Here is a 17,162-nt window from a genome sequence, read left to right as displayed (position 1 = left end):
TTTGTGCAACAAAATAATATCTTAAATACTCAGTAGGTGATATCACTTGGAAATGTAATAGCAATCATTCTTACCTGAGTTGGCCAAATACAGTGGAAAAAATGCAGACACCGAGCTCCACACAGCTTCAATCATACAGCTGTACCACAACAGTCCTCCTGTCACCTTTCCTCTTCAGTGTGTCAGATGGAATCACAATATATCTACGAATAAAATTAAAACTGTACTTAGTACATTTAACCAAGATGTATGGTTTTGTAAACATTTAAAGGTTCTTGTTATTTTTTAGGAAAAAAATAAAACAAATTTTTTGAATTGGTATGTGAGTCAGATTGCTAGATAGTGGCAAATAATAGAACAAGAACTATCTTCACTCAGGGATACATAATTGTTATCACACATTAAAAGTTGGCTGAGAAAGAGGAAGAGAAAGAGAAGAGAACAGAGAAATCTATATCTTTCTCTTAACCTATACAAGTAGCTCAACTCCTCCACATCTTAATTAAACCAGCCAGGTACGTGCCCTGCTTGTTATATTATGAAGGTAAAACTGATTATTAGAAAATACTGATTTTTTTTTCATCTTTACTTCCTTTGCTGGGGAATTGAAAGCTTATCCCTTTGTTCATTTTAGTGCAATAAGCATGAGACTATTAGTTAAGACATGAACATTTACTCAACACAGAAATGAAGATGTCTTATTTTTCATATATTTTATTGTAATTGATAGAAGGATTACATTATATTCACCAGATAAAAGATGCATTACTTCACAAATATTGATACCCTTTCTCATGTCATAGTCCTCATTTCCCTCTTCCCCACCCCCAGCTCATCTTGATTCCCCCCTTCCCTATCCTATTTCAAATGACCAATTAAGCATATAGAAAATATATCAGATAACAAGGTGAAATATTGTAACAATATGAGATAACCAAGAGTCATCAAAAGAGATTAGAAATAACATAGTACACTAAGGACAATGGTCACTCATTATATGGCTTTTGTTTCTATATCCTAATGCACATCAAAACAACTCTAAGATTCCACCTCACTCCAGTTAGAATGGCCATGATCAAGAAATCCAACAACAACAGATGCTGGAGGGGATGTAGACAGGAGGGATCACTACTACACTGTTGGTGGGAGTGCACTCGTTCAACCACTATGGAAAGCAGTATGGCAGTGCCTCAAAAGACTAAACATAGAACTCCCCTATGATCCAGCCACTACTTGGCATTTACCCAATCATCCAGAAACAAGGACATACTAAATCCACTAGCACAACGATGTTCATTGCAGCACTATTTACCATAGCAAAGATATGGAACCAACCCAGATGTCCCTCAGCTGATGAGTGAATCAACAAGATATGGTATTTACACACAATGGAATTCTATGCTGCTTTCAGAAAGAACGACATCGCCCCATTTGTAAGGAAATGGAAAGACTTAGAAAAAAATCATATTAAGTGAAGTAAGCCAGACTCAAAGGAATATAGACTCAATGGTTTCCCTCATTTGTCATAATCATTAGAAACCTTGGGCTCTCCTAGCAGAAATGCACAATAGAACAAAATCTAGATACATAAGGCCATGTAGTATGAAGATGTCTTTTCAGATTAACACAGCAGCACAAATTGTCTTCCTTTTCAGTTATGTATTTCAAATTGCTTCTAACATTAATTCAGATTATACCAAGAAATTTCGTAAAATAAATCATTCTTGTAAAAATCATTTTGAAATGATTTAGCACAAATCTTTATTCCTATCTTCCTAAGACTCAAATGAATACTTTGACACAAATAGTAGTTATGCCTGGTGAGCTTCGTATATGTTGTTTTTAAATTTTCAATTTTGGATATCAAGTACTATTAATTCCTGGTTCAGTGCTTGCATCTCAGCCATCTTAACAATCTGAAAACTATACTTTTTCACATTAGGCAAAAATCTTCTTTAAAAATTTAATGGACCAGTAGCGTAGCTTAGTGGTAGTGTGCTTGCCTAGCATGGACAAAGACCTGGGTTCAATTCCTCAAGACCACATACATAGAAAAAGCCAGAAGCAGTGCTGTGGCTCAAGTGGCAGAGCTATAGCCTTGAGCAAAAAAGTGTCCAAGGACAATGCACAATGCCCAGGATCTGAGTTCAAGCCCCAGGACTGGCAAAAAAAATAAAAAGAAAAGAAAAAGAAATTTATCTACATTATCTAATATAACTTTAGAAATAAAGTAGAGATTTTAGTGTAAGCTGCTCCAGAGGCAAACTCTGAGGTTACAATTTAGTTTCAAGAAGTATATTTGGGAGATGATCTTAGGAAAGAGCAATAAGGAAAAAAGAAGTTAGAGGAGTCGGTGGGAACAGTATAAGACTAGGCAACACTTATAGAGTACCGCCATCACCTCCAGGAAATCACTTTCCTGTGGAACTCCTCACTAGATAAAATTAAGCAAACCTGTCTTCATCCCTTGGCTGTGCATGAAAATACTTAAAATCAAATCAGCACAATACTTTCCTTTGGAAAATGAAAACTTCATGTAAGACAACTAATAAAGACAATACAGCCTGGAGCACATCTTTCTTGATATTTTTCTGTAACCATTTATAGGAAAAAACTTGAAATGGAAATGAAAAAAAAATCTTTCAGTCTCACAGTTAGAAGCAGAAGGATCAAGGATTTAGCTTTTTTCTTTGATGGGCCTACCTTTTCCTATGTGTTAGATAGATAACTAATTATCCACATCTATATTTTTAAATAAAAAATAATTCAGTAGTTTCTAAAATCAATTAGGATAAAAATCATAAAAAATTATTTTAAAATATATAAAAATTATTCTTAACTGGGCACAGTGGCTCATGCCAGTAATCCTAGCTACTCAGGAGTTTGAGATTTAAGGAACATAGTCCAAAGCCAGCCTAGGCATTAAAGACCTTGAGACTCTTAGCTCCAATTAACCACTAAAATACCTGAAGTGCCGATGTGGCTCTAGGGTTAGAGTGGTAGCCTTGATCTAAAGTGTTCAGGGACAGTGCCCAGGTCCAGAGCCCAAGCCCCATGATCGACAATATATATATATAATATATATATAATATATATATATATTCTTTCCTCATCCTTTCAAGAGCTGTGTGTATGTTTGTGTGTGTGTGTGTGTGTGTGTGTATGTGAGAGAGAGAGAGAGAGAGAGAGAGAGAGAGAGAGAGAGAGAGAGAGAGAGAGAGAGAGAGAGAGACTAATACTTAATTCAAACTGAAGTTCTTAGCCTTCTTGCTTAAGGCTGTAACTACACCATTTGGGCTATGCTATACTGAATTTTTGCTGGTTAACTGGACGTAAGAGTATCTTACTTTTAACTGGACTGTCTTTGAACCCTGGTTCTCAGATCTCAGCCTTTGAGTAGCTACGTTTATAGATGTGAGCTACCAGAGTGCACTGCCCTCCTTCATTTTACTTATTTAATGAACATTTATTGAATACCAGTTCAGTGTTTGGATATACTACAGACTGCAATATACATAAAGAATTTTAGCTTTTAATCTAGTAGAGGCTATACATGTAAAAATTAACTCATTAATTGTAAATGTTATAATAACACCATATTAAGAGTAAGGTACTAGTCTGTATAATTTGTCAGCCTCTGAAAATGGATTTGTAAAGTTCTTGTCATTTTTCAAAATTGTTGACTGATATAAAGTATTTTCAAAATAACCCTGTCCCCTCTGTAGGTTTGGATTTTCCTTCTTTTACCAAAATGAAAATCAACACTAGAACTGAGTTAATATCAAAACTCAGATCACGACTTTTCTTCATTCTTACAGTTGGAGAAGAATATTCCTAATTTTCATGCTAAATTCTTCAGAGCTGCTTATCAGTTGACTTGGGTTTTGGTGAACTTTAAGTTTTTATTGATAGTACTGGAATAGGAAAAATCATACTGATTGTAAATCAAGTGCAACCACGTAAGTAATCTAAGCTACAAAGTTTTCCATGTCAAATGGAATGGTGATGAAACTTACTTTTTCTACTAACACAAGAATATCTGCTACAGAAAACAGATGCAGCATGGAGCTGGAAAGAATATTGCAGACACTTATACAAACGAATGAAAATTGCTGCCTAATCAAGGAAAGTGTAAGTATCCAAGCTACTTTCATCTTTTCAGCTTTCTCACTGTATATCTAAAATAGCTTTTAAAATATTGCTTTGCATTCTTTCTCCCTAGTACAAAAGAACCTGGTATGTAGTAAATTTGCAATGAATATTTGGGAAAGATGCTGGATAGGAAAATCATTTAATAAGTCTAAGGTTTCATCTTGTCAAAAAAAAAATCAAACAACTGGCAAGTTCTCACTTTTCTCTCCATAAACAGAGTAATAAGTACTTTTGAAATAAAAACTCTTCTTATATTAAAAAAAATCAAGCCTTGGACTGTGCTTTCCTCAGTAACAACTGCAGAATTTCCAAGCTCTTGCTCAGAAACTGTGCAGAAAAGCAATTTATTCAAAAAAAGAGAAAACAGCCAGGCATAGTGGCTCATGTCTGTAATCCTAGCTACTCAGAAGGCAGAGATCTGAGGATCAAGGCTGAAAGCCAGCCCTGGCACAAAAGGACCTGAGACTCTTACCTCCAGTTAACTTCTGGAAAATGGAAAGTGGGACTTGGCTCAAGGGGTAACGACAGCACCCAGGCCAAGTTCAAGCTCCCTGACCGAGAGAGAGAGAGAGAGAGAGAGAGAGAGAGAGAGAGAGAGAGAGAGAGAGAGAGAGAGAGAGAGAGAGAGAGAGAGAGAGAGAGAGAGAGAGAGAGGGAGAGGGAGGGAGGGAGGGAGGGAGGGAGGGAGGGAGGGAGAGAGAGTCATCCAAAAGGTGCATGGTATCCTTAATATGTGGCTATTATATCCAAACAGTACAAGAGCGAGGACTCAATATTTGTGTACCCAATGCTCTGGACATGGTACTGGAAATATAAACACAACTGCATAGACATAAAAATTTATGATTCTATAGACATGTTTTATTACATAGATTAATGTGTACATATGACATACAAACCCTCAACCTAATTTTAATTATGTTCTAAAATCTAAGTGTCAGTAATTGTATATAGAGATTCCCTTCTTGAATACTGTTTGTTAAACACATCATTTGAAATATAATGTAAAAAATCAATGTTAATAAATTCTTTAATAAAAATGCAGTTCATCTTTAAAAAATTAGTCTTATTAAAGTAAGTTACACATTAAATGTTAAAGTAAGCTTCACATCCTGTAGAAGCCAGTTATATATTTCTTTTATTTCCCAGCTAAGGGTTGAAATAAACCATAAAATGTTGAATTAAATAAAGGAGCTAGTAAGTAAAATATGCATCACAAAGAAAACTTCATCAAATAAATGATAAAGTAGTTGCTTCACATTCTCTGATTGCTTCACTCACAGTCAAAGTCAATGATCAATATTCACTGGGCTAGGTCCTGCACGTTGTCCAACCTGCAATCCACATGCCAAAGTAGCTTGTCACTACACTCAGAGTAGCTATCAGTGTTTTTAGAAAATGCCCATTATTCCTGCAGATCACATCCATAGTCTATTTCTTATATTTCTGCTGGAAGAATAACCTACCCTGATTCACAGAATCTAAGCCCTCCCTCTGACAAGGCCAGAAAGTTTTAAGCAGGATAGAATACCCTCCCTACCCCAGGAACAAAAGCTCCACCTAAACAAAGGTACAATGAAGAGTCTGAACGAAGTACACACAGTAGATTTTTATTCAGTTTATTTGTAGCTGAAGCAGAAAACAGCATCATATTGAAAGAAAGAGATGGAGGGGGAGGTCTGAGAGGTGGAGAAAGGTGGCAAAGGAGAAGAAAGGAAATAAAGTACTATAAACCCAGTAACCATTGTTGTGAGTGATCAGGACTTGGAATTTGAGCATGAGCTCAATAGTAAGTGCCTTTGGGTTGCTGTGGCAGGAAAATAGGTGAGCTGCATGCTGGTGGAGAACACCTCTGTCACTAGGGGGCAGAGAGAGAATCTGCTCACTAGAACTATACAAGCTACTTTTCATTTCTGAATCAGCTCATCTTGCCTGGTTCACACAGCTGTTCTTCGGCCCTGAATTGCTGAATTACTGTGGTAGCCTGAGTGTGTATCTTTCCTTCCGTGCAAAAGGAACCTAACACCACTACTTCTGAGAAGTATCTTTATATCCAGCTAGACTATTAATGTGGTAGCAGCAGCAAAACTGCATCACACATAACAATGTAAACATATTTTTTATTTATTCTATTCAATTAATTTGCAAAGAATTATACTACACCAATAAAAAGAAAAAAGTCCATGGAAATTTGCTATATATTTCAAATCACAAAAAATATTATCTCCAAAAATAGAAACATGCACTTAATTTGAAGATACATATTTTTCCTAACTAACTCAGGAGTAAAAACAACGAACAAACTTATGACATGGTATTTCTCTTTCCTTACAAGGAAAATACAGCACATATAATTTTATTATGGTTTCTTTAGTACTGTAGCGCTTAAGGCATTTGGTGCTTTTTTTTTAAGATGGGGATAAAATAAACATACTGTTACACTACATCACTGTGTCAAGAAAACAAATGTAGTCTCAAGTTTATGGATCCCTCAACACCAGGAATAATTGCACATTTTTCCTAGATTATTCTTAGTAATACATTAGAATATTGATACCAAATTTTACCATACATTAAAATCTCATGGAGTTAAATATATACCTAGATTGTCAACTGTATACCTAAAGTCCAGGGGGAAAAGTAAACAAACTAAAACATTCCAAAACATAAAATGCAGCCTCACCTAAGAGGAGAATAAGAGAAAGGGAAGTTTGAAAGGCAAAGTAGGAAGAGATAGGAGATAGAATGTAAAGGAATTGAAAAAGAAGAACCACAGGGAGAAAAAGAAAGAGGCAGACTAATCCATATAAATGAATCCATACTTCATCTCCACATCCTTTTTTCCAAGCTTCATAATTAGAACTACTGTACAGCCAAAGTAATTTAACAAAGAAAGCTTTTCCATTCTTTCTCAGTGATGTTGGCACCTCTTCTTACTGAGGGCAGTGCTGATTTTTGGAACCCTGAGAGGCGCTCTTTCTTCTCCCTTTAAAAGGGAAGTATCTAATTACATATCCTTCTTTGGGCTTTAACATATAACTGTTAATTTCTTGGTAGCTGTTTGTGAATTCCTAGAACTATACCATACTTCCCTCATCCTTTCCCTCCATAAACTAAAACATGACAAATCCAAACTCACTGACATGAGCAGGCCCAGGCTATAACAAGAACACCTGTTATATCCCTGGGTGTCCACATAATAAACACCACCTGATTCTTCATTGTCCTGTACCCACAAGATGAAGCTCCCTGATGCTTTCTCCTGGATACCCAGAGTTGATCTATTTCCTCCAAAGTGCCTGGAGGTAGTCTGAGAACACTGGACAGGATTCAGCTGTTCACTCATGATAACTCAACTATGTGTCCTGCAGTTGAGAAAACTCACCCAGCACCTGTCCACCTCTTCGACCCTTCAGGCCAGTCTACAAGGACACTGGCAAAGGTTAAAATAAAAAGAAAATTGGAAACTGTAAAGTCATTACTGTAATTAGCATGAATTCATTTAACCAGTATGTGTATGTGTTGTGTGTCAGGGATATATTCACAGAGTAGTTTAAACAACTAACAAAATAGATTCTCAACCTTCAAGGAATTTATGTCCTATTATCTGAATATATAAGCTAAAATTTAGCCTTATATAAAGATAACATCACCATTCATCTGTTACCACAACAAATAATGTGTGTAGTGTAGGGGAAGTATCTGGAATGTTACCTTAATCAGGGAGCTGACAGTACGTACTCTAGAGTGAAAAGAACCAAGTCTAAACTACAGATAGCTGCTCAACAAAGTGGATTGAATTAAAAGGAACAAACAACAAAAGAAAATATTAAAGCCTACATTTTTACTACCAGAGGGAGGGAGTAAAAGGAAGAGTTTGGGGGAGAGACATAAGTAGATAGAACAGGAGAGGTGACATGGTTCAAGAAGAAATTGTATTCATTACCTGACTGATATGACCGTAACTCTCTTTACAATAACAATAAAATAGACTTAAAAAAAGAAGGGCCATGAGTTTTGCCTAGTGGTAGAGTGCTTGCCTAGCATGCATGAAGACCCAGGTTCTTTTCCTTGGTACCATATACATAGAAAACAGCCGGAAATGGTGCTGTGGATTAAGTAGTAGAGCTCTAGGCTTGAGAGAGTCCAAGGACACTGCTCAGGCTCTGATCTCAAGCCCAGGACTGGCAAAAAAAAAAAAAAAAAAGAATAGAAGGTCCAGGCATGGAGGCTCATGCCTATAATCCTACCTACTCAGGAGGCTGAGATCTTGATGATCACTCCTCAAAGCCAGCCTAAGCACTAAAGTCCATGGGAATTTTATCTCCAATGAACCACCAGAAAACCAGAAGTAGCACTGAAGAGGCAGAGGCAGGAGTAACAACCTTGTGATGAAGAGCTCAGAGATAGTGTCCAGGACCAGAGTTCAAGTTCCACAAGCAACAAAAAAAAAAAAAAAAGAAAAGGAAGAAAAAAAGAATGGAAAGGTGATTCAAATAGAAAAGAGTGCTTGTTTAAATACAGCTGATAGATACTGGGGCAGATGATACAGAAATATCTATAGCTAACTCTCAGATAAATATGAAAAGAAATTTGCCTGTTGTCTTAAAATTACACATACCATTATGAACTTTATAAATTCCACTATGTCTAGGGGTGTTATTTCTGCTTTTCTGGTATTCTTGGTTTGTTTATCTGATGTATGAACTGTTTTTTTTCTTTCTTTTTTTTCTAGTTTTAAATTCTAGTCATAATTAAACATAAAGTTCCCATCCAGAGCTTCCTTCCCTCCTTCCCATGCTCTCCTGCCTCTCCTTCCTCCCAGTCCGTCTTTCTTGGTTAGTTGCTGAAAGTGTAATGAAGAGTTGTCATAACTTGATGAGTATCTCTGAGCTGAAATGCAAATTCAAGTTAGTTAGTCATTTTTCCCATGTTCCCAGGGCCAAGGTATAGTAAGGGCCCCAGGAAATTTTAGGACCCTTAAGGCATCTTTCTTAATGCCATGCCTTCTCTTAACTCACACTTCCTAATGCCCACTAACCCTGAACATTTCTGTAGATTATTTTGCTGGGCGAATATGCAATAAGACTTAATCCAATAAGCCTTCAACAGTTATTAGGTTCCTTTTAGTAAATAAAAGTCACCCCCCAGGAATGCTAAAGACTCCTCTTAAACAATCACTAAAGTAGTTAGTAAAATTAAGAGAGACACAAGCAAAATTCTGCCACATGAACAAATATTTGTTACCAAGCAAGCAGAAAACAAGCAAACAAACAAAGCAGCCATAAATGGTGCTCTAATAAACTCTGCGTAGCACTGCGTAGTAACATCATGAGTGGTTGTCTTCAAAACCAATAAAAAAATTTGCTCAAGATAATCATAACTATGTTTCCCAATGGATCGGAGACTGGAGCTGAGGAAAATAAGCAAAAACAAATTAGCAAACATGCTGTTAAAAATTACAAAATTTACTTTTGGCTGGATTCACTCTCTGCACCAGTAAGTAAATCAAATAAGCTTGGAAACAATAAGAATCTCAACATGCCTTTCTGCCCACATGCAAAAAGGCAACAGAAACTTTCCTGGGGAGGAGTCTGAAAGCACTGATCTACAAAAGAGGGATACCCATTGCTAGAGCACTGTAAGCGGAATGGTGAGGTTGAAATTTGTTTATTTGCTTTTTTATTTGATGTAAATCAATAATTGTGCTGACCATCCTAGAGGCAAGACAGCAAGCTCTAAAGATGACTCATGATAAAGCAACAGCAGTGGGCCAAGAGCATGGCCAACAGGTAGAATGCTGGCCTAACATGCATGAAGCCCTGGGTTTGATTCCTCAGTACCACATACATAGAAAAAGATGGAAGTAGTGCCATGGCTCTAGTGATAGAGCACTAGACTTGAAAAAGTCCAAGGATAGTGCTCAAGTCCTGAGTTCAAGCCCCAGCACTGGCAAAAAAACAAAAACAAAAACAAGAAACAGCAGCAGTAACAAACATTAAAGCCCTCTATATATGATATATATAATGTTATATGCTATATATCACATATATTATAGATGAATGTGTACCTGTATATAGAGAGATATGTATATATAATATGCAGGATTTTAAACATCATTTTGCAAGTTTCAGTATTAGATTTTATAGATTTCAAAGACTACACTACCTAAAATTCACTACACCAAATTATCCATGCCCAAATAACTGCTTATCTTCACAACTACTAAAGCTTGTCCTCCTTATATTTCTTGCCTTGAAATGTCAACTCATGAAGTTATGCTCTATTTCTTCCTTTCAATCAACTCTGTGCATCTTGTAACTACAACTAGTGTTATTTTTTTCTATGAGAAAAGTTCAACAATAAATTTCATCTCCTCCCTAACTAGTGTAAGAAACTGATAAGTAGTATGTGCCTTCAGTATTGGACCAGTTCTGCTTTGTAGTTTTTCCTAGTTCTTAGTTTGATCTCCTGTAATGGTAACTCATAAATGCAAACTTTCATTCTGTCATCCATCTATTAAGTATTCTTCCTCGGAAGGTGATTATCTATACTTTCTTGGAACATTAAGTATAATATTTGTGTTCCTTTGTGATTTTCTCCCTTAAAACACCTTAGATTCAATTCTAGTCAATCACTTATAGAGGTCTACCCATTGCTTCCAGTATTTTCAGCCCACTGGACTCAATTCCTCAAAGACTGCTTGCATGAAGTTACATGCAGACCAATCTGTTATCTGTAGATAAGAATTGGTACATATCTGTTATCTGTAGATAAAAATGTTACATGCAGAAATATAATTACTCAAAAGTAAACAAGCCCTTAAAGGCACCAATGGTTATTGATAATACAATTCCAGTCTGTTAGAAATACATCTGACTCCCAAAATAACGTTTTCTAAAGGAAAAAGCAGACAATAACATTAATAGGAAAGATACTGGCAATTGAAAGAAAGACAGGTTTTCAACAACCTATTTTTACAACTTTGGAGAAATTAAGCGCAGAAAAGTCTTTCAAATCATTTAGCTAGTTCACCCACTTGTCTTTACAATCCAAGACAATCCCTTGTTTTTTCACTAATTAGACAAAAGTCATTTCTCATTAAGTCTCTATGTCCTTTTTTATATTCTCATTACTTGTTGGAAGTAAGAAGTGCTAATTCTTCAAAAGCTTCAAACATTTTATGTTAGGTGAAAAGTAAAATCCATTATGTATACCAGAAGGACCAAAGAATAGTCTCTTCTCTTGGCCAGCATTCTATCTCCTCTCTTGGTCAACATGATCAATCTTTTAAATGGATACAAAGAATAAATGAGGGCAGGCACTCATGGCTCATTCCTATATTCAGGAGGCTGAGATCTAAGGATCAAGGATCTGAGGATCTGCCAGTTGAGGCTGAAAAGTCCCCATGAGATATTATCTCCAATTAACTACTCAAATATGGAAATAGTGCTGTGATTCTAGTGGTAGAGGATTAGGTACAGCCTTGAGCACAAAAACAAAGGGAAAGCACCCAGCCCCTGAGTTCCAGCCCAAAACCAACCATAAAAGGAGTGATAAGGAGAAAAGATTCATGTCACTTAACAGCTCAAAGCTTATTATAATGGCAAGAAAATACCATAATTACGCTTTTCATAACAAAACATGGAGTCACCTATGAATTTAAATTTAACAAGTACGAAGTACAACTACAAACTACCAACAGGTTTATGTGAAAGTCCTGGTGGCACTGATAAAGGAATAAAGCTCACATCTGCTTAATAGCAGAAAAAAAATCCTAAGTCCCTCAGTTTTGTTCTCAAACATATGCATGTGAGACATCATTAATATTACCTCCTGCAGAAATAAAAGTTCTTTATGTAGAACTCAAAATGAATTCTGTAAAACACCCACTCTTGAAAGAAGCAGATGCTTTACACACATAGATAAAATGGTTCCACATGGGCAAACATGTTTGGAAAATACTTGGATAAAAATATTAAGCAGTTTTTAATGTATTTTAAGATTATGTGTTGAAACCTCAAAGCATACAATTAACATGATTCCTTATTTTATATCACATAGACAATAATTTTCCTTGGGATATCTCCAAAGTTTTATTCATAATGCTGTCACAAAAAATGGTGAGAGTTGGTTTCCTCATTAACAATGAGAATGCGTTAATTGCAACAACTAAATCCTTGATGGAAATGTAGAAAGACATGACAGGCAACTGGTCATGAGCATGTAATTCAGATTCCTAATGATGCTGTGAAATAATTTTTATATTTAAAAAATTCAACTGACAATTTAAATCTGCATTTAGAAAGAATATGATGTCATGAAAAAGAAAACATAATTAAAGTTGGAAAGGCAGGCAATCATAATAGAAGCTACATTTTGACAGAGCACATTTGCGTTAAGGAAAAGTGTTACTGCACATAAATGACTTGAACATAGTCCTAAAGGAAAGCTGTCTCCATCCATCATAATAGAACAATTATCACTATTTACATAAAAGGCATGGAGAGCACTTAGCTGCTTTCTAAATCAGGTTTTCAAAAGCTGCATAAATGGGTATCAATTTTCACTAATACAGCTTCCTTTGCTTTCAATTAATCTGCAAAAACAATTACCTAGGTGTTTTAGGTGTAGACATCTGAAAACTCATAACATCAAATGTTTTATATCAAATATCTCTTTTTTTCCCCCTCTGTGATCACATCAAAGTCACAGTGAATGTTTTTGTTTCTTTGCACATTAATGACCCAAAGGTTCTACAGGAGCTGATTTTTTTCATATATTTTTATTGTAATTAATAGAAGGGTTACATTATATTTGCCAGATAGGAGGTGTATTAATTCACATACATTGATACCCTTTCTCATGTCTTGGTCCCCATTTCCCTCCCCCTCACCTCCACCCCTCATCTTGTTTTCCCCCCTTCCCTATCCAATTTCAAATAACAAAATACAAATATATCCAATATATACAGGAGCTGATTTATATTCCTAACCCCGCCTCAGCTCCATTCCATCTCTAGAATACTGTCTGCTGTATCTCAAGCTAGGGTTATTCCTGTTTTATGGTCCATGTGATGTGGTATGTGTGTCCTTTAGCTACATCACTGACCTCAGGTTCCACCCCACAACCAAAGATTCTAATTTAAATAATTTAATGTTTCTTTAAAATGATCAATAAAACTGGAAGAGGGAAAAGGGTGATTTTGTTCAAAAATAAATATACTCATTACCTGCCTTATGAAATGGTAACCCCTCTGTATATTAGTTTTATGATTACAAGTTAAAAACTTACTGAAAATATAAAATGAAATGATCAATGAAAAGATACCTAAGGAAGAGAATCTGAAAAAAAATGATCAGCATAAATAAAGATATGCACACCTTACCAAAGACACTGGAAACCATGTAGAATTTAGCATTTACCTTGTAACACTTAACATTTAACATTTCATGGTTAATATATCTACAATTGTCATCTGCTCAATGCTTCTCAGTGTGGTGACCTTTCAAGCAAAAGCTTTAAATTGCTCATTTATTGGGGGAATAATTAGCTTTTCAGGTTTATACAACCAGAAAAAGTCTATGATTGCTTTGAGTGATTATAGTTTTCAATCGTTTGGTAACTAAAACATGTGTGGTACATTAAAATCAAGACTGCTATTTGGGCCATTTATTTTTCAATTTTTAAAATCAGATATTAAAATGGATTCTAAATTTCCACAATAAAATTACTAGAAAATAGTTTTGTTTTGCTGTTCTGCATTTAAATAAATGCGCTAGGCTTTCTATGTTTCCAGAAACTGAAGCCAGTTTCCTCTTACAATCCTTTCTTGGTGTCTTACCAGACAAGAACACTCAACAATATAGGAATCACATGTCGTGTACAACTTGACCCACCTCTAACACAAAAGGCCCCATCACTGACTTAGTCAAGATTAATAATTCCATCCATCTTTCTCTTAGGAAATCAGAATGATGGTTTCATGGGTGGAAATAGCCCCACTCCCCTCACTGCCAAAAAACTTGCCACTCATTCACAAGGAAGTGGATGATTCTATAGCGAATCTTGTTGAGTGAGAAAAGTAAAGACCAAAGGAACAAAAGGCACATGGTATCCTTAATATGTGGCTATTAGACCCAAACAGTACAAGAGCAAGGACTCAATTTTTGCATACCCAATGCTATGGACATGGTTTTGGAAATATAAATACAACTACATAGACATAAACACTATGACTCTATAGACATAATGTTATATTACATAGATTAATATGTATCTATGACATACAAACTCTCAGCCTAATTTTAATTATGTTCTAAAATCTAAGTGCCAGTGATTGTACATAGAGATTCCCTTCTTGTATACTTGTTTGTTAAACACGTCCTTTGAAATATGATGTAAAAATCAATGTTAATAAATTCTTTAACAAAAAAAATTTGCCACTGTTGAGGAATCCAAGATTTGATGCCAAAAAAAGAAAAGATGCAATAACAAGCTAGGAATGCTTTGAGTAGTTTTTAGCTAGTACAGAAAACAGTAATTGCTTGAAAAATCAGTGTCAGGTAAAAACATAACACTGTCTATGGTGTTTAATTGGTAGTCTTTAAGACCTATGGTAAATAAATACAGATTTTGGGGTTGAGATTGGAAGTCTCTCCCTCAAAGTTATTAGTCATTTCGAATAAAGTTAAGTCAATTTTGTCCAGGATGCACTCTGTAGTCAACAGTGATGCTATTTATAAGATCAGAAGCAGAGACTCTAAAAATGATGTAAATGATATCATCAAAGTACATCAGTGAGAGACTAACTGCAGGCTGTCCATCAAAGGGAACTTGAGATCAAGAGAGAACACACTATACTGCCAGTAGGGAAACAAAACCCTCCAACTTCAAGGAGCTCTCAAGGTGCTACAAAATGTCAACGAGTCATAATAATGAAGAAATTTTTAAACAACTATGTTCATAAATTACTGAACAATCAGAATACAAATATTCTGCATTTAGCTAGTCTCTGGTGTTTATCTCCTGTATTTTCTTACCAATTCTTTCTTCTTTGCCATCAAGACTTAGATATTTGTCTTTAATCTTAAAGTTTGCCAGTGCACGAGCAACCTCTCAAATTAAAATGAATTAATCAGTAGATGAGTGAAATCATTCCCTCTCGAATCTATAAGGAAAAACAAATGGCAACTAGTGTATGCGTAACACTTACTTTCTCTTTATAAACCTAAGCCAGTAAGAAATACATGAAAATTCCATGCAGCTCATCATACCTACAACTATCAATCCACCACCTATACTCAAAGCAATAAAATATGCAAATGTTCCAAACTGAACTTAATTTTTTAGTCTAATCAAAGGTTGTGATTTTGTATGGTGTAAATGCAACAAAGAAAGCTGATAACAACAAAAAATGCATCCAATAACAAGCTGTAAAAGTTTGATTTAGATAGAGTATGAATTATTAGGCAATACCTTATTTCAGTGTTTTTCCTTTCAGTTTAATGGCTGTTAAACACAGTCTATTCCATTTCTCTCTACTTCATAGCACATATACTCCACAGACTAAATAATAATTAGGTATTGCTTTGCATATCACCATATCTCTAACAGTTGGTAAAGTGCCAATCATAAAACTGTAACATATTTGTTAATATAATAAATTCATGTCTAAAATATGTAAGCAAATGAGTTGGTGGCTCATGTCTGTAATTCTAACTATGCAGAAGCTGAGATTTGAGAATCATGGTTGGGCGCCAGCCTGGGCAGAAAAAGTCCACAAGACTCTACCTGTAATTGATCATTGAAATGCCAGAAGTAGAGCTGTCACTCCAATGAGAGCCTCAGCCTGGACTAAAAAAGCTAAGGGACAGTGCATACCTAGGTCCTGGGTTAAACACGAACACACACTGACATACATAGACACGCACACACACACACACACACACACACACACACACACACACACACACACACACTCCAAGGAAATAAAAGGATTATGGATACCATTTTACAGATCCTTCAAAACATTTGGAAATTTTATGCATTTTTTTCTTTTCAAATCCATTTTAACTTCATTTAATAAATGTAATAAGTTAATAATTTATCTATGAAGAAAATTACAATGGACAAACTTTCTGACACTCCTTTATAACTGTCTTAGCATAATTATGCCAGTTTTTGAAAATAATAACTAAAAATTTTAGTTCCCTTCTCAAAATAAATATAATCAGCTAGACGCTGGGGCTCATGCCTGCAATCCTATCTACTCAGAAGTGAAGATATGAAGATTGTGTTTTGAAGCTACCTGAGCAAGAAGGTCCATGAGACTCTTACCTCCAATACACTATCAAAAAAAAAAAAATCCAATGTCAGCAACAAAATCAACCGGAAATGGAACTGTGGCTCAAGTGGTAGGGTGCTAATCTTAAGGATAAAAAAAGCTCAAGGTTAGTACTCAGGCCCTGCTTTCAAATGCCAGGATGAACATAAAAAAAAAAAGTACAACCGAGTCCATTTCTGCACAGACAATAGTGCTGCTGTATTTGTTTGTTCATTTGTTTTGAGAGGACAGGGCAATCTTGGGGTTTAACTCATATTTGCCATGAAGGCACTCTATTATTTGAACCATATGACTGAGCAGAACTTTTGTGCTATTAGTTAATTTTTTGGAGTAGAAACAGATTTCCAGTATCAGCACTCTTAATTAAATTAGTGAATTTACAAGAAAGACTCATTCAATTGGTGTTTAAAGAAAGCTTACTTTTAGTTATCATCATATAAAATACTGTATAAAATTATAATCTTAAATATATAATTAAATATTTCTTCCAGTAATTATTTATTTTGCTCATCTTATTTCAAGGAAATAAGAAAACATCAGAGTAACAATTCCAGAACACATATACACATTACCTTTACTTATTTAAATTTTATGGTTTTCCTATCCAGACATTTTAAATATCCTACGGTTATTATCAAAGGTAAGAATAATATTTCTAGATTAC

At 35.3% G+C, this 17,162-nt stretch overlaps 1 protein-coding gene across 3 annotated transcripts in view; it reads right to left on the bottom strand.

Annotated features, from left to right (window-relative positions):
- Positions 1-17,162, bottom strand: part of Gulp1 (GULP PTB domain containing engulfment adaptor 1) — a 212,881-nt gene that overhangs the window by 138,114 nt on the left and 57,605 nt on the right. For all 3 annotated transcript variants that reach the window (XM_090354453.1, XM_090354452.1, XM_090354454.1), the window contains exon 2: positions 75-203. The gene's annotated coding sequence lies outside the window, so the exon portion shown is untranslated. The remainder of the gene's footprint in view (positions 1-74; positions 204-17,162) is intronic.

The sequence above is a fragment of the Megascapheus bottae genome, chromosome 21, assembly GCF_031878675.1.
Source record: "Megascapheus bottae isolate mThoBot1 chromosome 21, mThoBot2.hap1, whole genome shotgun sequence".
In the NCBI taxonomy this organism is placed as follows: Eukaryota; Metazoa; Chordata; class Mammalia; order Rodentia; family Geomyidae; genus Megascapheus; species Megascapheus bottae.
The sequence above is the reverse complement of the archived record's forward strand: the minus strand, read 5'-3'. Positions and strand labels throughout refer to the sequence as shown.